Here is a 21,851-nt window from a genome sequence, read left to right on the forward strand (position 1 = left end):
TCTTGAGCTTCCTGATGTTCGACTTGCTACAAAATATTCTGAAGCCAATCAATAAAGTTAGTATTACAGTTAGTGACTCTCTAGGACCCCGCAACACTGTGGCAAGACTCCCGCATCCTGACTGCCTTAATAGCCATCTCATGCATTTGCAAACAGTTGTCCCTGGGATACCTTGCCTGAGTCACAGAATCGGCACAATTATTTTCTCCAGCCAACTGCTCATAGTTAACAGCAATTCCCCGATTAAGGTTTTCAATCAAGGCCACTATACATAGATCACAAAAATCAAATAACCACATCATATACTGTATCAGTTAGTACCATACAAAGCAATAACTTCCAATCATGCAGTGTGAGCGTATAAGGCTCTGCCATCACTTCAAGAAGGGACACAGCAAATGTATTATGGATCCCCCCTTCCCGCACGGCTTTGCTTAACTCTTTAACAGCCTCGTATTGCACAGGCTGCCACTCTGCAGGTTGATTTGGCTGACAAAATGCTGAACATGCCCTAGCGACTCCCAAAACCCATCACTGAAGTGTTTCCCACTTGCATTCCTGTCACCAATGCCTCAGACTCCCTTTCACCCTCCCCAAAAATACAATCAATGCATCAGGAGAGACAAGGGGGTGGGGGAAAGGTCTAGCTCCTTTTCCAGATCTATAGGACCTGGATCAAAAGGTTTATCAGTGTCAATAAAATCATTGTCCGAGTTGTCCTGTTCCCGTGCTTGGTCCTGTGTTGTGAGGGTCGCTGCAATCAGTGACAGAAGCTTTGGGGGCAGAGGAGGTGTGGAGGGAATCGCCATCGCTGACCGTGTCTTGAGAAGAGTCGCACTGTCGGTGGAATTTACAGCTTCCTCTGGTTTAGCACTGATAGTAGAATTAGTCCACACTTGGCAAAGAGTAGTCAGAATTTGCCACCAAGATGCTAAACGCATTCCTGACACGGAGCTCCCCTCTGCCGCAGCATCATACAATTGGCTGCTGTCTGTACACACTTTCATTCTTTCAAAGTCTCTAAAGTTTCTTGGCTGCTCACCTGTCTCGATGAATACAGGTGTTATCCTTGGGGTTTAGGTTGTCCGCCTGGTCCAGACAGCAAGACGATCGTTCAGCCAAGACGTCTCCTCCGGAACGCAGCCCTCTTCCATGAGCTGTCTTTTTTATCGACCAGTTCCGTCCTTATTCTTCCAAGGCTTCGGAACACCACCAGAGGGGTCACCATTTGAGGAGACTGAGGCACGGACTCTCTGATCTGACTAGAAGACCCTTTATGAGTCCATATACGTCTCTTTCTGGGGACGAAGCATGATTCCCCATTATGGATTTCCCACAGCTCACCTCTCAACTCCGGAGGGATTTCTGGCCAGCTCCTGCTTCCTTTCAGCAGATCATTCAAAGTTCTGTGGGATTCGCTGCATGTCGCTCAGATAGGCGATTCGAGAGCCCTTCACATTAGATCCTTAAACGCATCACGTCGGGGTCACCAATTTGCGGCGAATGAAGAGACGGGACGCAGCTTGATGCAAGCAAATGTCAAGTTATTGTACAGAAGCACGAGGTTTTATACACTTTCAGAAGCTGCGCGTTTTAAACAGATTGGTCCTTGAAGCTAAGCCTTGCATACTAGGCAATCCCTGATTGGTGGTTAACTGCCAGCAATTAACCGCAAGGTGTTACCTTTCCTTGGCGCCATCCGTCCCCCACTCCCCTGTGCTCTGTAAACATGCCTCATCATGTTAATTGCTGTCTAGACAAGCTCGAGTACATTCCCCTCAGCCAACTGATTGCCATGCATGGTCCTAGTTTCCAGCCCGCTCCTGCAGGTAGCCAGCTGAAAGGCAGCACTAAAGTTGGACTAACTTGTTTCTGGGCTGAGATGGGGAACCGCTGAGTTCTCCACACCCCATGCACAACTCCACCGGGGAAGGTGCCAGGAAGGAATTCTTTTGGTAGTTCTCACAGTGCCCTGGTAGCCAGCTGAAAGGCACCACAAAAGTTGGGTTTCCTGGGCTGAGATGGTGAACTGCTGACTTTTGTACTCGGCTGCAGACAAACTGTTCCAAGGCGCTCTGCAGCGCTCTTGAAGAAGGCATTCCCTCGGTGTTGCCATGGCTGTCCAGCTGAAAAAGCCTGATAGCCTTGGGCACCTCCAGGTGCTGGTGGTTCTTCTCATCTCCTGAGGAGCTTGTGTCTGCTCCCTGAAGGTTGAAGCAAGATTTCCATCCATCAGATGAACTTTGTACGTGGCCCTGCCAGAATATGTCCTTGCAGTGGATAAGCTCCGGCAGCTTCATCCGGTGTCCCCCAGCCTTCCTCCCTCAGCCCTCAGGGAATCCCACCAGCCCCTCCAGGCCTTCCTCTCAGGTGCCTTCAGGCCGGTGCCAGGTCAGCTCTGGCCGGGAGACACAGGACGATGCCCCTTTTATAGTCCTCTGGGGCACTGTGACTGCTTCGTTGCCGGGTGACAGCACTGTGACATCGGGGTGACATGGGGTTACACAGCCCCCCAGGCGCCACCCAATACCCTGCCCAGCACCCTTGGGAGGAAGGGCTTGGTGCCAGTACTGAGGCAGCCCCTGTTCCCAGGAGGCCCTCGGGGGGTGTCCCTGCCCTTGGTAGCCATGCACCGGGCACAGCTGCTAGGCGTCCCTGACACCTCCTCTCCCTCTGGCCTCCCAAGGACAGACCCCCGGCTGTTTCTCCTCTCCTGGGCCATGGCAGGGACCGTTCCTGCAGCCCAGCCAGCACCCCTGTTGGCTGTCATGTTGTCCAGGCTCTGTTTTGCATACTACTGCTCCTCAGAAATATACCTAAATGTTTACTATCTTAGTTTTGTATTAGCAAGAAGTATATAACATGAAATAATCCACTTGCTTTAGAAAATTATTTCAGTGGCATACATTTTTCATAATAGGAAGATGGATTAATAATTACAGGTGTTAAAATGAAAGAAGATTTTTCCCCCCTCTTTTCAGAGTTTATCTAGGATTAAATAGAAGACAACAAATAAGGATTTTGGAGATTTTAAAATGTTTACGCATACAGATATAGGATGATATGTAACCCACAAAGTGACTTTAAAGAGCTTTAGAAGTATGCTATTGACTGTTGTAAACTATGCTATATAAGTTAACGTGGGGAAAAAAAATATCGACCAAAACCCACCACCACCACCTCAAAAAAATCAGTACATCAAAAGCATAAAAATAAAATAGTGTTCAAATCATCTGGATTTGAAACTATCCTAATTTGCTTAGACAGCTACTGATTACACTATTTAGTTCTTTAACAATCTGGGTCATTAGTCCTACTGTTTCACACAGGGAACTTCACATGTTTTCTGCCTTCTATCCATTCAGTCCTGCTCCATCCCTTGATGCTGTTTTTTTGTGTGGAAACTTCCATGATCTAATCAGCATCATCTTCATTTTTTGTGTTGCTGTCTTGGGGAGCTCACTTCTAATGACAGCAGGAATGTCCAGCCAGTTTCTTGTGTATATCAAAGCGATGCATAGACATCTTCAGTCAAACAACTATTTTTATATCAGTATCTTATCTCTAAAACAACTTATATTTTAGTTCTCATTGGACTGATTCTTTGTTAAGTTTTGCAAATTATCCAAAAGTTTCCAGCTGCATGCAAGGGAGAATGTACATGAACACATGGGAAAACCCAATTAATTCAATTTGTTAGTGTGTTGCCTTTTTTCCTGCCTCCTTTTTCCCTATTTTTACAGTGTTTTCCTCTCTTAATTTTTTTATTCTTTTAAAATGTGAGAGAATAGGCGTTTTTTTCATAGTTAAAAAAAAAATAAATATGAGAGGGCCAGCAGAGGGAGTGCACATGTAGGAAGTGGCTTCCAGCCATAGGGCCAGGAGCGTCTGCAGGTTGAAGTCACTGTATGGTTTCAGCTCTTCCCCAGTCCTATTTTACTTCCTTTTTGTGAATTTGTCTTGGAAACAACTGAACTGTAAAGCAGTTTTTTCCTTCCAGTCTGGATATTAGTATATCTTATGCTTCTTATGAGCATACTACAGGATGATGTCTTATTCCTCACTGTCTGCCTCACCACTGAACTGGCAGAGGAAGGGAGAGAACAAAGAGGAAGGCCAGAAGCCTAAAGTTCATGCAAAGAGCCAGAAGTGAAGAATTGTAAGACTCCTTGAAATGAAGATTTTAAATTCCAAAGAAATTCTGTTTTGCTGTCAGTTACATTATGGCCATTTTCACGCACCAATATGCTTGCTGTGTTTTGTTATTTAAATGATTTATTTCAAATTTTGATTGACGATCACATAATCTAGAGCATGTGGCTGTGTGGGATTAAAGATGAATGCTGGCTGTCATACAGAGTGTACCACCACAGCAGGTAAGCGATAATCACCCAGAAACGTTCTGCTGCACATATCTGATTACTTACATGAATTCTTTAACGTGAAATTGTTAGCAAAAATTGGCGTCTAATTCATCTCACTGTATTACAAAGGCAATCACACAATTTACACATTCATAAAACACTAGAAGCAGCTAAATTAAAATTCTTGGTACTGCGTTTTTCCCCCCACTTCTGTCATTTCACCTCTTATGATACACAGAGATTTTCATTAAAATTGGCATGTGTTCTGCCTAATCTGCAATGACAGATTTGACACGAGATTTTGAAACAATTTTAGTACCTTATCATTGTGATTTTGTGATTAACATCCATAATTCTAGCCACAATAACGTCAGGCAAGTTTCAGAATTCTCTGATACTGCTGGGATAAATTAGTTGTAATAATTCCTGTTGAACGTCCTGTGCTAAAATCCTAATGATTTTATTTTTCGTGTTTTAAACCCTTAAAGAGATGGATTAGCCTGCAAAGGTCGGACATGGATTCAGCCCGAATTTTCCCAAGTTCAAGGAAATTTGTTTCCAGGACTTCATTCTGACCTACCTACCAAACACATAACAGCCAAAATTCTAGATTCAGCTCCTGATTTTAATTCAAACTTGGAAGAAAAATTAGAAAATCTATACTTTTGATTCATGCTATTTTCTATGTTAGAAGTCACTTTAATATAAAATATATATTTTAAAAACTATAATAAGTATCATAAAATAGCTATAAATTAAATACAGTCTTTCTTTTCCACTGTCAAGCTCACTTCTAATTCCTCACTTCTAATCACTTGAGTATGGTTCTGTCAAAGACATTATAATAAAGGAAGTTGAACGAAGAATACATTCAGGTTCATGGTATAATAACAAAAGAGCAGACAGTCAGAGTATACCGTTACACATCGGATGCGTTACTTGTTTCTGCGATCTGACCTAGGAATGAAATATCATACTAGATTCTGAACACACAATTAGAGTTTATTTTGTATCCCTATGTGAAAGACTCAAGTTTTCTCTGAAACATAATATAAATTTATTGTGAGAAGAAAAATTTTCTCCCCAGCTTTTGAGAACACCTCATCATTATAATTTTATTTTTTACTTTTATTTGTAAATTAATAATGGGCTGATGTTTGTGTACAGATGGTACTTGGTATTTTACATCTTTTTTTTAAAAAAAAGTACACCTCATTAAAAAAAAAAGAAAAAACTATTATTTTAGATACCCAGCTGGTAGTCCGTATGGTCTTCAACTAGTTGCATGGGTAGCTGCAGAATCTAGTAATCAATAGAAAAAGTGGCTGATCTCAAGTCTGACAGTGATATCTCTCTGCATGGTATTTCAACCACACATCTTGAATCTTTGCTATGCAAAATGAGAGGAAACAAAAATCTTTGTCTGACAAGATAAATATCAGCAGAGGTTCAAGGGTCAAGTAATCTTCAAATATTCTACACATATTGCACAGTTGTAAGATTTTATTCTGAACCCATAAAACAAAATTCAAATTCAGTGCATAATAATATACTTAGTCTCAAGTTATAGCTGGTGTTTTGATTTAAAGAACGTAGTCAAAATTTCTTAGTGACTAAGTATTTATTGGCAGCGCTGGATGCATGGGGGATCCTTCCGCCTAACGTGCATGTCTAAAGTAACTAATTATCTTATATTTATACCATAAACCAATGAATATTCAATTAATGCCTATACATATTCATTACATAACCCCGCCCACTCTCACTTTGTATGTTAGTTAGCTTATCAGTCCTTTTTGCGCTTGCGCAAATTCCTCCAAGAATTGTGGGCAGGGGTCTTTGGGACGTGGGCGGTGGTCTCTGGGAGGAAGGCTGTAGGTCTTCCTCATGGTGTGCTTTTCACCTTTGCCTGGTATGTGATGGTCTTGCAAGTCTGCAGTGTTCTTGTCGGTCCGAGCTAATTTATGTCCTTGTTGACCATCTGGTCCTTCTGCTTATTTCTTTTAGTCACTCCCTCTAGATAACTTATAAACAGGCCCCTTGTTAGAGAAAGTTAAAGAAAGAAAAACAGACTCCTTCTTTCATCAGTTATTTCATTAATTATTTCTTTCAGACTATGGTTACATGACCTAATTACTATACCTACGTTCTTTGAGTAAATATAAGTTCTTAGCCTTGGTACAGGGCTGTACAGAGGATTTCATAGCAGCTTTTGTTGTGCAACTACTAGTTTCATTAGAATATATTTCTTATATTCATTATATTTTAATTACAAGGTTTATTCTATCCTAAAGTGAATGCATACAATATCAGTTTCATATGTCAATAATCAGGAAAAGACACTAAAATAAAAGCTTAACACACCTACATACCCAAATTCACTGTCGTATTTTTATGCTTGTTTCAGTCAGACCAGAATGGGGCCCTTAGCGTGAACTGCAACACAGGCAGTAACTTCGGAATACTAAAAGTTTCCTGTTCCAAGAGCATGAAATAAACTGAAGTAAACAAACTGCAGAAGGGATGAATAGCATGAGTTAAAATGTGGGGGGTTTCCATTTCATTGCACCTCTGTAAAGCTACATAAATGCTCAAAAGATCACACATATACTAGATATTTGAAGGAATATGGGTTTAATATTGGAAGTTTCAGCAGTCATGCCTCTTTAACTCCAGTCATAATCCTGTGTTAGGGAATGTGAGGACTAAGGATGGGGCTTACCAAGAAATTTGGATCCCATGTCTACAGTGGACTTCACAGAATCTTTCCTGTACATGTCATTCATATTATGACAAAATATTTAACCAGATCTCATAAACTTGGCAGCATTTTCTACCAGTGGTGCAACACCTGATTTGTTTTGTCTCCTCTGGAAATCTTGTCTTCAGCCAGACCCTCATCTCTAAAAGTATTTTGTCACCAGGTGTTCTGCTTATTAATCGAAGGGGGAAAAAAATTGAGATTTTTCAGTCTCTCTCCATGCTATCACTCCTTAACTTGCAGTTAGATTTTACTTAGGTGCATTGACACTGATTCAGTACCCACCATTCTCGATGGTACTGAATTCTTTAAAAAGTAGCTTCTAGGACCCCTCTACCCGAGGTATGAAGAATACAAATACAGTACTACAGTCCTCCTTTACCATGTGCCAGAGAAATTCTTCCTGGAGCACACCTGAGATCTATATGTAATAATTCTAGGGTTATGCGATCTAGCCGTAGATATAGGTTATGTATAGCACAATAGGTTATCTGAACATCTGATTATAATGGTAGTTTGTAAGTCGGTCATCAAGCAAAGGCACAGACCAATAATGCAACAATCTAGGTAAGAAAAAGCCCAAAAGAAACTCAGATGATAACAGCTGAGAAACTAGCTGTGAACAAACAACCTTCAAGCCACACTGTAACTTGGAAATATTATTTTACAAGGTATTAAATGGTTAGGATGACAGCCGAGAAAAAAGTAAAGGAAATACAGTTAAGAAGGCACTGACATAAGCAGAAACAGGAGCAAGGCAGACTGTCTTTAATAGCACACAAGAAAACTACCGACAGTAACAAGGGAAGACTACAGTAGCGTTGTCTCTTTTTATCAGCTTAGTTGATTCAGTGCTTCTCTCAGATTGCTGTGGATCTTAGTGTGAACAACAGTGTACTTCTTATAAAAACTGTTTTGAGACACTTTTCCCAATGGCTGGCCAGAGAATTCAAAGAATCCAAATACATTTGTGCCTTCCAGTTGGGAAATAGCGGGGTTGTAACCCAGGCTTTCAGGTTCCAAGGTGATGGTACCAGTTCAGCTGTTTGAAACAAACCACAGTGGGCCCTGAGGTATACCTCACCTTCAGCTATGGCAGCTTTTTCCTTTCGTTTTACTTTTCAGTGTCAAAGGATGGTTACTCTTTTTTTATTTTTTTTATGTTTTCCTTCCCTGAGGTAATTACAAACATGATATTTCTCCTATTTTTAAAGTAATCTCCTGCAAAACACAAAGACTATGCCATTCTCAAACTGTCTGCAGGGTTGTACCCAAGCTCAGCTAGGAGAAAATACGTACATAATAGCCCACCTCTGTTCTCACATCACATACCACCTGGACTACACATTTTAAACAGGTATGTACTATATTGCTACTGGGAGCAAATCTAACTATTAAAGCATAGCACAGGCATGATTTTCATTCATAGGGAACTGTTTTTAAAAATACATGGCTAGCAGTATGAAAAGTGATACTTATATTTGAGTTAAAACTCTTAATGACCTTCCCCCATAAGACAGCAGTGTATAAAAAAATATTTGTGGTATGCTTAATAGGCTTCTTAAGATAGCAATTTAAACATATATTTAAAAAATCCAAGAGTTTTGATGGCCTTTTTTGATTTCCATAAATGCTAACATAGAAGAGCAAGAGGGATATACATTCACGGTACAATTTGCAAGAACTCTTTTTAGTATATGGACTGTCGAGAGACAGAAATACTGAACAATCTAAGGCTTCAATTTAGAAGAGCTTCTTAATTACCCATAATCATGACAGCTCTTAAAGAAATCAGCAAAGGTTAAGACCTATCCTGAATAATGGTAGTTTTTTTGTTTTCAGGATACCAAACATGAAAAGACAAATTTCTCTCTCTTCTCAGAGCCATTTAATTAAACTACTAATGGAAGATTCCCCTTTCAGAGAAGGTCTCTGAAATGTTCAGAGAAGACCTGAGAAATCACTCCAAGTCAGACTGACTCTTGTACAGAACTTCTCAGGACTTCTTTTGCAAGGATGACGAGGTGTAAAAAGAGTCTTAAAAGTGAAATTAAGTTTTGTATTCTACTTTTTGATGAGAAGCACCTAGCCACTGTAGCCGTATTAAGACCTACATGAATTAATTCAATTCTGAGCTCCATTATGTAGATTGAAAGACAACAGCCCAGTAAGCAGATACTTGTTTTGGTACTTTCTTACCTCCAAAGAAATATTTCTCTCCAGTCTTAACCTGTAGAGGACTGTTTGTTCGAACAGCTGAAGCTTCATCGCCATCAATGGTGAGGACAGCAAAATTTTCCTTAGCTAGGAATCGAACTTCGTGCCACTGCCCATCATTGAGACCAGAGCCTATGAAGAACAACAAATATTGGAACATTTTACTTAGTCCAATATTTATTAACATTAAGTTTAACTCTCTCCCAGGCTCATTATGCAAGGTTTAATGAAGGCTGCTGCAAAAATGAGATCATTTTAGTATAATAATAAGGCATTGTTATTAAAGAAATTAGTACCAAAAAAATAATGTTATATCGTAAATACAAGCCTCGGAACTACCGAAGTGTCCGTGCTGTCAGGTATAATTGTATGTAAATACAGATGTTATCACTCACCTTTCCCATCAAAAGGCCATAATCTACACTTTACTAATAAAGAGTATCCTTTAATTATTTCTATGATCAAGTTCAGAATGAAAGGATATTGATTAATCTTTTTTAATAGTGAGTAACAATCCCAAAGGGCACATTATGCTCGTGATTGCTGCCTTTCAAAAGCTAGATAGTTTCCAAGAAAAGGGAAAAATAAAATAGGAGGGGGAAAGGCTCACATGGAAGGTGACTTCACAGCCAATCCTATCACTGGGATGTGGGGCTAGTCACAGAACATGAAGACATTGACACAAAAGCACCAGCAAATGTCTGGTTATAAATTACGCCATCTTAGGAGAGCATCATCCTCCCAACACTGACCACAGTGAAGCTGGTGGAGCTTTTCATTCATTCCCATGTTTTAGAACCCCCCCAGAATTTATATACTTTTTATATTGTTTCCAGCAGCTGGCAGGAAGCCAGTTTGCCTGGCACGTTAAGCTGTCATTGAAGAACTATAAAAGAGTACTAGTTTGTTCTGGTCATTACCATGGCAGGATGGTTTTGTTGCATCAGCAAGTAAGTAGCGAACACTCTAGCAAAAGCAAATTCCAAGCTGTAGCAGCCCTTACAAGTGATGTTTCCTCCACCTAGACAAAGGTACTAAGTCACCTTTGAAAAATATAATCTGCCAAAATAAGCCATAACAAAATGCAATAAACTGTTTCTAAAATTGAGTGGGATGCACAATATTAGCAGAAATATAAAGGAAGATCAACTTTCAAAACATTCAAAAGAATGTTATATTTTATGAACAAGGAATTATATTAATGGCAAAGAGAGAAACATGTAATGCATATTTTTTTCCCAATCATTCCACACATTCGTTCAAGGTACACGATCAAGTACTGAAATAACATGGAATTACCTTGGAGAATACCTTGTAATATTCAGTAGTGTGAATAAAAGTGGCAGAAACCTCTCAAAAATGTTATCAGTAAGAAATGTTTCTACCAAAGCTTGTTCAATCTAGTGCAAGAATAGATGAAAGACCTTACCCACTACACATGAGAAGTTTTCTGTTTGCAAGCTCTTTTTAAATTTTCATTACATTTGGCAAACAAAGAAAAAACAGAAAACCACATAATTACAACGCAGATAAAATTATTTTCTACTGATAATAAACTCAGAAAGGAAAGGAATACACACCTTTCTACAGAGCTCCAAACCAAAATTGTTACTGCATGAGTAACTACAACCAAAGCTTGTCAGAACTTACATAAAATCCCAGTTTTCCAGCCTGAGGCAAACTAAGATTAAAAATATATTTCAATTTTTTTCATTGAAGTATTCAGTATTGACTTGAAACGAGTATGAATGATTAGAGACTTCTGGACAAAATAAAAACTAGGCTACTAAAGCAGGAGGGACAAAAATGCTGGCATGAGCCGCTGGTGCCAGAGCGTGCCTGGCACCTGCTGTGGGAAGGGGGCACTGAGGAACCACCACGGGGCTCTAGGCAAGAAGCAGGTGGAGGGAAGGTTGATCATCTTAACCAACCTTCCTCAACCAACTTTCACCAACAAACTAACCTTAACCAACTGTGACTAGAGAGATGGTGCCAGACCAGAAAAATGAAAAAGTTACATGTCAGAAATGAATACAAATAATGGAGAATGAGACTGACTGATTTTTAAATTTATTTAATTTTATTTTACAGACCGTTACTGGAGTTTTATATTTATGAATCCAAGAAGGACCACACACGAGGCTCTTATGGTCCCTCATTTAATCCATAGCTAACATAATCTGTTAACAGTGCATCTTTATACTACCTCTGCATACAGGATAAAAGATGGTTATAAAATAAAAATATACTTAAGCTAGGTGTTCATGCAAGATAGCGTATAAATGACCAATAGTAAAGAATACATATGAAAAGTTTCTAAATGTTCTTTTATATTTTTATAACTGTAACTCAGGTTCTTCAGCGCTACTTCTACACAACCCCAGCATGCCTCAGCAGAATACTTGGCCATCCAAGTCACTACCTGTGTTGAGGAAAGTGGTTTGGTCACTCGTGAGATGTGCTCCTGTTACCGAAATCTCGGAATGAAAAACTTATCGACACCAATGTGATGTAGATAAGCAGAGACTTCTTTATTAACGGCCGGGTGTGTGAGCGAGTCCTCTCATGATCAATGCACGCCAGGTCTCAAAATCAGACACCATATATAGAACTCGTTCATACATATTAATTAAGTACTCATGCATAACCATGTTATTTCCCATAAGTCATTAACATGTTCTCCTCCTATATCCGATTCTGCGCAGTAGAGCTTAGAAAGGTCCAGAAATGGGTCTGGGGTACGATTTGGGTAGGTGGTATGTATATGAGTCGGTGGTCGCGATCTCCCCCTGCCGGAATTACCTTTTAGTAAAGTTCACGGTTTCTTGGCAGGTAACTACAAGCTGTTCCAGTCGACTCTCCCCGGTTTCCATTAATCTCATATTCTGACATTTCAATACACTTCTACATACAGAAGACTGGTCAAATACAAAGGAACCTTTCAAACCCTAAAGTTATTAGCTAAGTTTTAACAATGGTTCTGGCCCATTCTTCTAGCCGTGGTACGGGATGCACAGAGGATCTCATAGCAGCTTTTACTGTGCAACTCTAAGTTTCATTAAAATATATTTCTTATCCTTCTATTTTTCAATTTTATAAAATGATTTTATAAAATCAATTAATCAATCAAATGAAGTCAATCAATCTTAACTTATTAACAAATCGATAACATTTCCCCCCTTTGAAAGTGTTGAAAATCATTATTTCAATACTTTCACATTATTCATATATCTTTTGTTTCAACATATTTTGGTGATGGATCATGTCTTGATAAAGTAGTTGGTACTTCTCTCATAATCATACGATTGACTGCAATTCTATTGGTAAACTGTTTCTTCAAACATGCATATACTAGCATGCTCATCAAAAAGACAATTAGTAACAGAAACAAAGTTTTAATTATAGATTGTATCCAAGAGCTCAAATTCCATCCCAGTTTGTTAAAAATTTTCCCAAGCCAATCTTCTGACATATCCTTTTGAATTGTTTCAGTTTCTTTTTCAATTTTTCCCAATAGGTCTATATCATGTTCCACATCCTGAGTGACATTTGGAACGTGGATACAACAGTGGTCCAATTTATCCTTGAGATACCCACATACTCCATGTTCTTTAAGTAGGAGCATATCTAGTGCCATTCTATTTTGTAAAGTCATTCTGGAGGTCGCCTGTAATTATATATTCAATTCCTTAAACCCCTTTTTGTTAACGTTTGCTACTTTTTCCACTTGACCAGTTAACTGATAGAGCCATGCTCTGTTTCTATATGAAGCTATAGGATTTAAAAGCGATTCAAGTGCCCAACCAGTTTTCACTCCTGTAAATGGTTCATTCCAAATATCATCATTTATCTCAGATCTCTTTATTCGTTTCAATTCCAAATTCTCTAAGGATCCTTTGAATGGAGATTTCTTCTAAATTGGACACAATGTTGGCATGCCTAAAGTAATTTGTTTCACCTTACCATCTAATGGTAAATGTGTGGTCCAGGTTCCATCACTTAATGCCCAAACTAAATGTCCTGGACTTCAAATAGCAGTTTTACTACAACTAAACAGAGTTCCTTTTCTAACTGTAAAAGTGCTGGTTAAATTGAGAGTGTTCTTAAGACCTCGACAAAAATTTAAAACAGTGGCCTATGGAGGAATTCTTTGGATTACTAAGTCTGCATTACTGCAATCATACACTTTTTCACATTTCCACCACGGCACTATTTTATTTTCCTTCTCTCCCGATGAAATTGATCTATCATTGACCCAGGGTAATACTGAAACAAACATTTCCATCCCAGGTAAAACACCAAGAAGTTCTTGCTATATACTGAAAATGGGAAAATATGGACATAGACCATATAGAGTCCCATTGTTCTACTAATTGGGTACCTTGGCCAGTTTTGTTACGCTTCCATTTCATGATACTTCTGCTCACATTGGTTTTAAGTTGTTCATCATAAGAACACCATCCTAACTGGGGATTTGGACCCCCAGGAAGAAGAACTCAAGCTATGGCACTAGGTCGGGATCCTGTTATAAAATCATGATTCAATAGGTTTTTTTTACAATCTGTTTCTTTACCTGGTGACTTCCACTGTTTTCTAATAACCTTTACTTGTTCATACCATTGAGTTACTGGCCTTTGTTCACAATAGGTGGTCTCATTTTTATATTCCAGATTGGTCAGATTCATGGTTAAAATTCCCCATGGAATAGATTCACCTACTGCCCTCGGTATTGGCAAACAAGCAGTGATCTGCGTGACATTTTGTAAATTGGCAAATTCTTTAGTCAATCCTACCATCAAATTTTCCTCAGCCATTTGTTTGGGAATTTCAATCACTTGTTCTGTTTCTACTTGTCTTTTGTTCCTGTCCACCAAGCCAGCCCATGATCCCACCAACACTACCGACCAAAATAAAATCCAAAGAACAATCATAACCTGATATAAAAAAATTAGACATATTTCAGTGTCAATTTTGAAGTCTCTGGGTCATGATTCACAATCTTCCACGGAGTAGGTGCTTTCTTCACTTGAGTATAATGTATCCAAGCATCCAATTCTGCAATTTTGATAGCTGTAAAAGTGGTTAACAGTATCTGGAAAGGTCGTCTCCAGTGCTCCTGCAAAGGTTCGGAGGTCCAGGTCTTCACATAGACATAGTCTCCTGGTTGGAAATCATGCTCTGAATTTTCCTGGAATAAAGGTCTATTCCAAATTACTGCACTCCATATTGCAGCCAAAGTTTTCCTTAGAAAAAGCAAATAGTTATACACCTCTTGTTTTCCTTTTACATGTATGCTTGGATTTGGTTCTGGAGGCTCATATGGTTTTCCATATAATAATTCATAAGGACTGACTGAGGTTCCACTCTTTGGCTGTACCCTGATTCATAATAATGCCAATGGAAGCGCCTGAGGCCACTTTAGACTAGTCTCTTGACTAATTTTAGTTATTTGTCTTTTTAAACTTTGATTCATCCTTTCCACTTTCCCAGTAGATTGTGACCTCCAAGACGTATGTAAATCCCAATTAATACCCAATACTTTGCTAGTACTTTGGACTACTTCAGCAACAAAGTGTGGACCTCTGTCAGAAGAAATTCCAATAGAAACTCCAAATCTCGGAATTATTTCTTGTAATAACCACTTTACAACCTCTTTTGCTTGGGTGGTACGACAGGGAAGGGCTTCTGGCCATCCTGTAAAAGTATCAACCCTTACCAGGATGTACCGGTACCCATTTTGTCTAGGCAGCTCTGAAAAATCTACTTGCCAATAATCTCCAGGTTCTGTACCAGACTTCAGCCTACCCATTTGAACCTTTTTCTTAATCGTTGGATTATTTTTCAAACATACCTCACATTTTGCAGTTACTATTTTAGCTATTCCCAACATTTTAACTGATATTATTTGCTTTCGTAAAGATGTTACTAAGGCTTCTGCCCCCCAGTGACATTCTTGGTGTCTCATTTGAATTATCTCTCTCATCAAAAGAGGTGGAATTACTACTTGTCCGTTAGGAGTTACCCACCATCCCACTAAGTTTTCCTTAGCATTTAGTAACTGACCCAATTTGTCATCTTCCTCTGAATATCTTGGTTTTTTCCCTCGGAAGGTTTATTGTTTTAGAAGGAATTATTGCCATTTGCAATGCTTGTTCCTTTGCTACCTTTTTTGCTGTTCTATCAGCTAAATTATTCCCAGCTATTATTTTTGTATTCCCAATCTGATGTGCCTTACAGTGCATGATTGCTACTTGATCTGGCTTTTGAACTGCTTGCAATAATCGTAAAATTTCTGTTTGATGCTTAATGTTTGATCCTTGAGAGGACAATAACCCCCTCTCTTTCCACAAAGCTCCATGGACATGCACTACCCCAAAGGCATATTTTGAATCAGTCCAGATATTTACTCTCTTGTCTTTGCTTAGTTCTAAGGCTCGAATTAAAGCGATGAGTTCCGCCTTTTGGGCTGATGTGGTACTCGCCAATGCTCCTGCTTCTATAACTGTAGTCTCTGTTGTTACCGCACATCTGGCATATCGAACTCCTTGTTCCATAAAGCTGCTTCCATCAGTATACAATTCCCAGTCTGGTCACTCCAATGGCACATCCTTCAGATCTTCACGACTGGAATAAACATACTCGATGGTAGCCAAGCAATCATGTTCCAGTTGTTCTTCTTCCTGTATGGAACTTAAAACACTGCAGGATTTACCAGGTTAGTTGTCTTTAGAATCACATCATCTTGTTCAGTCAATACCACCTGGTATTTCATCATTCGGCTGGGGGACAGCCAATGTCTGTTGTAGGACAGTTATCACCATGTGTGGAACATAGACTGTTATTGTTCTTCCCAAAGTCAATTTCCGAGCTTCTTGTATGAGCATCACTATTGCGGCCACTGCTCGAAGGCAGTTTGGCCAGCCTTTACTCACTGTTTCCAGTTGTTTGGAGAAATATCCGACTGGTCGTTTCCAGCTTCCTATCCTCTGGGTTAACACGCCCAGCGCAAGCTGTTGTCTTTCATGTACAAACAGCTGGAAATCTTTGGTTAGATCTGGCAGTCCCAAGGCAGGTGCAGACATTAGGGCACGTTTCAACTCTACAAAAGCCTTTTGTTGTTGTGGGCCCCATACAAAGGGAGAGTTCTTTTGGGCCTCGTACAGCGGTTTAGCTATTAGCCCATAGTTCATGATCCAAAGGCGACACCACCCAGTCATTCCCAAAAATGCTCTGAGTTCATGAATATTTCTCGGCTCAGGTATACCACAAATAGCTTCTTTGCGATTTTTTCCTAATTGTCGTTGTCCTTTTGAAATCTCAAAGCCCAGATATATCACAGTCTGGCAGGCTATTTGGGCTTTCTTCCTGGATACCTTATACCCATTTAGTCCAAGAAAATTCAAGAGGACAATAGTCACCTGTATACAAGTAGACCTTTCTTCTGTAGCAATCAATATATCATCCACATATTGTAAAAGTAAATGTCCAGGCCTTGATTTGTCCTGTTTCCAGATCTCAAGTTCTTTTGCTAACTGATTTCCAAAAATAGTTGGACTGTTTTTAAATCCTTGGGGTGATCTGGTCCATGTCAGCTGCATCTTTTGCCTGGTTTGTGGATTTTCCCATTCAAAAGCAAACAGTTTTCTGCTTCCCTTTTCCAAAGGTATACAAAAGAAAGCATCTTTTAAATCAAGCACTGTAAACCACTGATAAGTCTCCCTTAACGCTGTTAACAGTGTATAAGGGTTTGCTGCTACAGGATAAATATCCTTAACTATTTAATTTACTGCTCTCAAGTCTTGTACCAGCCTATATTCACCCGAAGGTTTTCTGACTGGTAAAATAGGAGTATTATACTCAGATTCACATTCTTCCAAAATTTTATACTCCCAAAAATTTACCAATCAATTTCTTCAATTCCTGTCTCACTTCTGGTTTGATTGGATATTGTTTAATTCTCACTGTTCCTGCGCCTTCCTTCAAATCTATTTTAACAGGTTCTGCTAGTTTCGATTTACCAGGAATATCTGTCTCCCATACAGTAGGGATCACTGCCAAATCCACCTCCGGTAGAATTTCTTGTTCCTTTACCTTTTCTTGTATCATCAAGACTTCTCCCGTTTTTGACTCGGGTATTTTCAAAAAGAGTTCTCCTTCATCAAAAACAATTTGTGCATTTAATTTGGATAACAAATCTCTTCCTAACAAGGGTATCGGACACTCTGGTACATACAAAAATTCATGTGTAATTATCTTATTTCCAAATTTCAAATCCAGGGGTTGCAGGAATGGCCTGTTTTTGTTCCAGTTTTTCCTTTACAGATATTTAATAAAAAAATGTCGCTCCTGTATCCACTCCCAATCTCACAATTTGAACAACATTTTTTTTCCACTTTCTTATTATCAGAAGTTATAGCCATTACCAAATTATCTTTAATAGTTAGCTTACATTCATCCTGCCAGTCTTTTCTTTGTCTCAAGTAAAAGAACAAATCCACATTTGGCATTTCACTCCATTTCCCTTCCCTTTTACAATACGGCATTAACTGCAGAATAGTGTTACAATTCAGCATCCCATTCATGGGCCACTTTTCCTGATCATCCAATATATACAAAGGCCACCAATTATTACAATACTCAAATTATTACAATACTCAATCATCTGGCTCTGCAGATCATCATGTAAATTTCCCCAATGTGCCAATAAACATCCCAACAAAGAATTTTTCGGGATTTTGTCATTTAACACAAGATTACCCATGCCTTTACTTTTAAACAACCGGGTTAACTTAGTTGCCATGGTGTAATTACTCACAGTACAATACACAATTATTCAGCTCTGTCACTCTGATCCGCGGATCCACACTCCACACTCGCTTTCGTTCTCAATTACACGTCTCACCCTTACAGCCACACTCACACTTTCCCACAGTTACTTTAAACAAACATATAACACAATATTGTACCTCTTAATTTTCTTCTTAATACACAAACTCACAAAAACAACAAAAAACCCAAAAACCTCTTCTAACTTCTTGTTAGAGGCACTACCTTAGAGAACACTATAGCATATAGTTTCTCTTGTCTCCACTTTTGTCCAATTCTGCAATAGCTTTCGCTTATGTCTTACAGGCAGACGCCTAGGCTTCCAGTTCCACAAGGATCCTTTTAGTCCAACCCTGCAATAGCTTTCACTTATGCCTTACGGGCAGACTCCCAGTCCTACCCTGCGCAGCTTTCACTGCGTCTGACAGGCAGACTTACTCAGTGGGACTCCAACCCACTGGTGGGACTCCATCCCACTCCTTACCATACACTTACTATAGTGGGACTCCTACCCACTTCCTCTAGTGCACTTACTTACTTACTTTAGTGGGACTCCAACCCACTTACTGCAATTAAGAAGAAAAGAAGTGTCTTACCAAAAATCCAGGGAACGTCGCGAAGAGCCTTACGGATCGGGGATCGATGGGTATCGCCGAGAAGTCCTCGGTGCCGGCTGGAACCGATCAGGTCCCCGACTCCTCCGGTCTCCTTCAGCGAGGTCCCATCTGGGTCGCCAAAACTGTTACTGAAATCTCGGAATGAAGAACTTATCGACACCAATGTGATGTAGATAAGCAAACACTTCTTTATTGACGGCCGGGTGCGTGAGCGAGTCCTCTCACGATCAACACACACCAGGTCTCAAAATCAAACTCCATATATAGAACTTATTCATACATATTCATTAAGTATTCATGCATAATCATAATATTTCCCACAAGTCATTAACATATTCTCCTCCTATATCCGATTCTGCGCAGTAGAGCTTAGAAAGGTCCAGAAATGGGTCTGGGGTACGATTTGGGTAGGTGGTATGTATATGAGTCGGTGGTCGCGATCTCCCCCTGCCGGAATTACCTTTTAGTAAAGTTCACGGTTTCTTGGCAGGTAACTACAAGCTGTTCCAGTCGACTCTCCCCAGTTTCCATTCATCTCATATTCTGACATTTCAATACACTTCTACATACAGAAGACTGGTCAAATACAAAGGAACCTTTCAAACCCTAAAGTTATTAGCTAAGTTTTAACAATGGTTCTAGCCCATTCTTCTAGCCGTGGTACGGGATGCACAGAGGATCTCATAGCAGCTTTTACTGTGCAACTCTAAGTTTCATTAAAATATATTTCTTATCCTTCTATATTTTAATTTTATTAAATGATTTTATAAGATTGATTGACTTTATTCAATTGGTTAATTGATTTTAACTTATTAACAAATCGGTAACGGTAGCATTGAAAAAAGTGTTGATGGAAAATGAGAAGGAGGGGGTAACTGCAGCAGCATGGCAGAAGAAGGGGGTAAATGCCAGAACATGGCTGGACTGTGTTTGGGAAGGCCTGGGTGTGGGGTGCGCGGTGCACGTTTGTAGTTGAAGGCTAATGTTTGGGACGGCATAGATGTGTTTTCACAGAGTAAATGTGTTTCACAATATTTGCAGCTATAATATGCTGTATCTTGAACCTGTAAGGGTGTGGACAGGATCCCAGCCCTGTGGCCTTTTTCCTCTCCTGCTGATACTATGATAACGCTGGGCCTTGTGGCTTTGCCAAGGCCTACGGCTTGTTATCGCCTTTTTGGCTGCAAAGGCAGCAGTGTGGTGCAGTCCCTGTGTGGTCACTGGGCTGCATGGGACAGCTGCTGGGAGGTGGCGCTGCCCACACGTTCCTCCTCCCGTGCAAAACCCTGTCATCCCCCCCCAGGCGCAGGGCTCCCCGCTGGCTGGCTGTTGTTTGTGGAGGAGCCGGGTAGTGTGTGAAGGGCGTGTGCTCAGGGGTGTGCAAGAGATGGGAGAAGCTGGGGAGCGAGGTAACAGCTTAAACAGCGCAGGCAGTAGCTGGGGAGGCTGCTCTGCAGCTTGAGCCAGGCCGTACCGTGTCCCATTACAAATGTGGAAGATGAGGAGAGGAGGGAGGGGTGCCTGCATGCCTGCCTCAGCACCACACAACCACTCTGTTGTGAAGGAATGTCCCTCCGCAGTGGTGCCCTGATGGTAAAGAAATGTGCGCAGTACCGGTGTGGGTGTTTTATTTTAAAGCTCTGATCGGCCTTCAGTGACCTGTGACAGTGCTGCTCAAGCAGGTCCCCTGCCGAGCTGCCGTGGTCGCGTGTCTCCTGTTCTCTAGGCAGGGGTGGCCTGGTCTCACGCAGCCCTAATCCCCGTCCTTTCTTTCTCCTTTCCAGTTCCCCATCACAGCCTTGCGAGAGATTAAAGTCCTCCAGCTGCTCAAACATGAGAACGTGGTGAACCTCATAGAAATCTGCAGGACCAAAGGTAGCTTGTGGGGTTCTCTCTTGGGCTGGCTGCCAACTTTTTTTTCAGCCCTCCTTCACTGCTGAGCAGGCTGGTGTTTTGTGCTGGGAGTGGGGTCCTCTAGCTGAGCATAGGCCTCTGTCCCCGCCTGTGATGCGAGGGGTGATGGTACGCTCCTCTTGGAAAACAGTTTTATAGAGTTAGGATGTTGCTGCACCTTGGCTGGAAAAAGCTGTGGTCAGTGCTGCTGGGCTATGGGTGTGCTGTGGCAATGGATGCTGCCCCTATTGGAAAACTCCTGAGAGGCTTGAGATAAACCCACGCTGGAGAGACTTTGAAGCAGAGGGTTTTGAGGCCGGAGCTGTGCACAGCCAGTTCCCTCCTGTCGGGACCTCTAGCTGTCCCTCTCGGTTGGCTTGCGATGGTTTGTGGCAGCTCTGTGCTGATGATAACAGCTCCAGCTGGAGACTTGCTTGGCTTGCTGTGGATGGCAGTGACTGCTCGTGCTGTGAGAGCTGGGACTCCACTCGGGGTGGCCCTGAGCTGCTCTTCTACCTCCTCGCTTCTACCTCACGTGGTGTGCCCCTGCTGCGTGACTGGCACGCTCAGTGCGCTTGGCCTGGCTCCATTTCCAGTGAAATTGCTTTAAAACACTCGGTAGCTTTTATATGTCATTCTCTTCTATGGATTTGTACTGTAAAAAATACTTTTGAAAGTGACAGCTGATGCTCAAGCCTGCCGTTCTCTATATTCAGTCACTGCCATGAAATAAAAATGAACGTGGCAGGTATCTGGTGATGATGTGTTTTTAAAAGTTCACTGAACTGGTAGAAGTGTTTGGCCCAGGACCAGGAACTTGAAGTTACTCTAGTCCTCTACAGCACGTAGATTATAGTCCTCCGAACAGGTATGAGTAGAAACACTGACAAGTTAATTTTTAATTCATTGTGTGATTAAACAAGTTGTGATGGTTGCATGGCTGGTGTACCCAAGGTAAATATTTTTGTAGCCATATCGGTCATTTGTGTTTTGTTTGAATTCCAGTTTTCACCCAGATCTACTTCGACCTCAGTTTCCAGTAAAGTAGAAATATTGCATGTGCTGTTCTCAAACTTTTAAGTGCTTCTCTTTTTAGGTGGGAAAGGTGTGGTAGGGGCCATATGTGTGTAAGGAATTGCAAACCTCCTATAGCAGGCACCCTGCTGGCTGGCA

Source organism: Falco cherrug, chromosome 9, assembly GCF_023634085.1.
Source record: "Falco cherrug isolate bFalChe1 chromosome 9, bFalChe1.pri, whole genome shotgun sequence".
In the NCBI taxonomy this organism is placed as follows: domain Eukaryota; kingdom Metazoa; phylum Chordata; class Aves; order Falconiformes; family Falconidae; genus Falco; species Falco cherrug.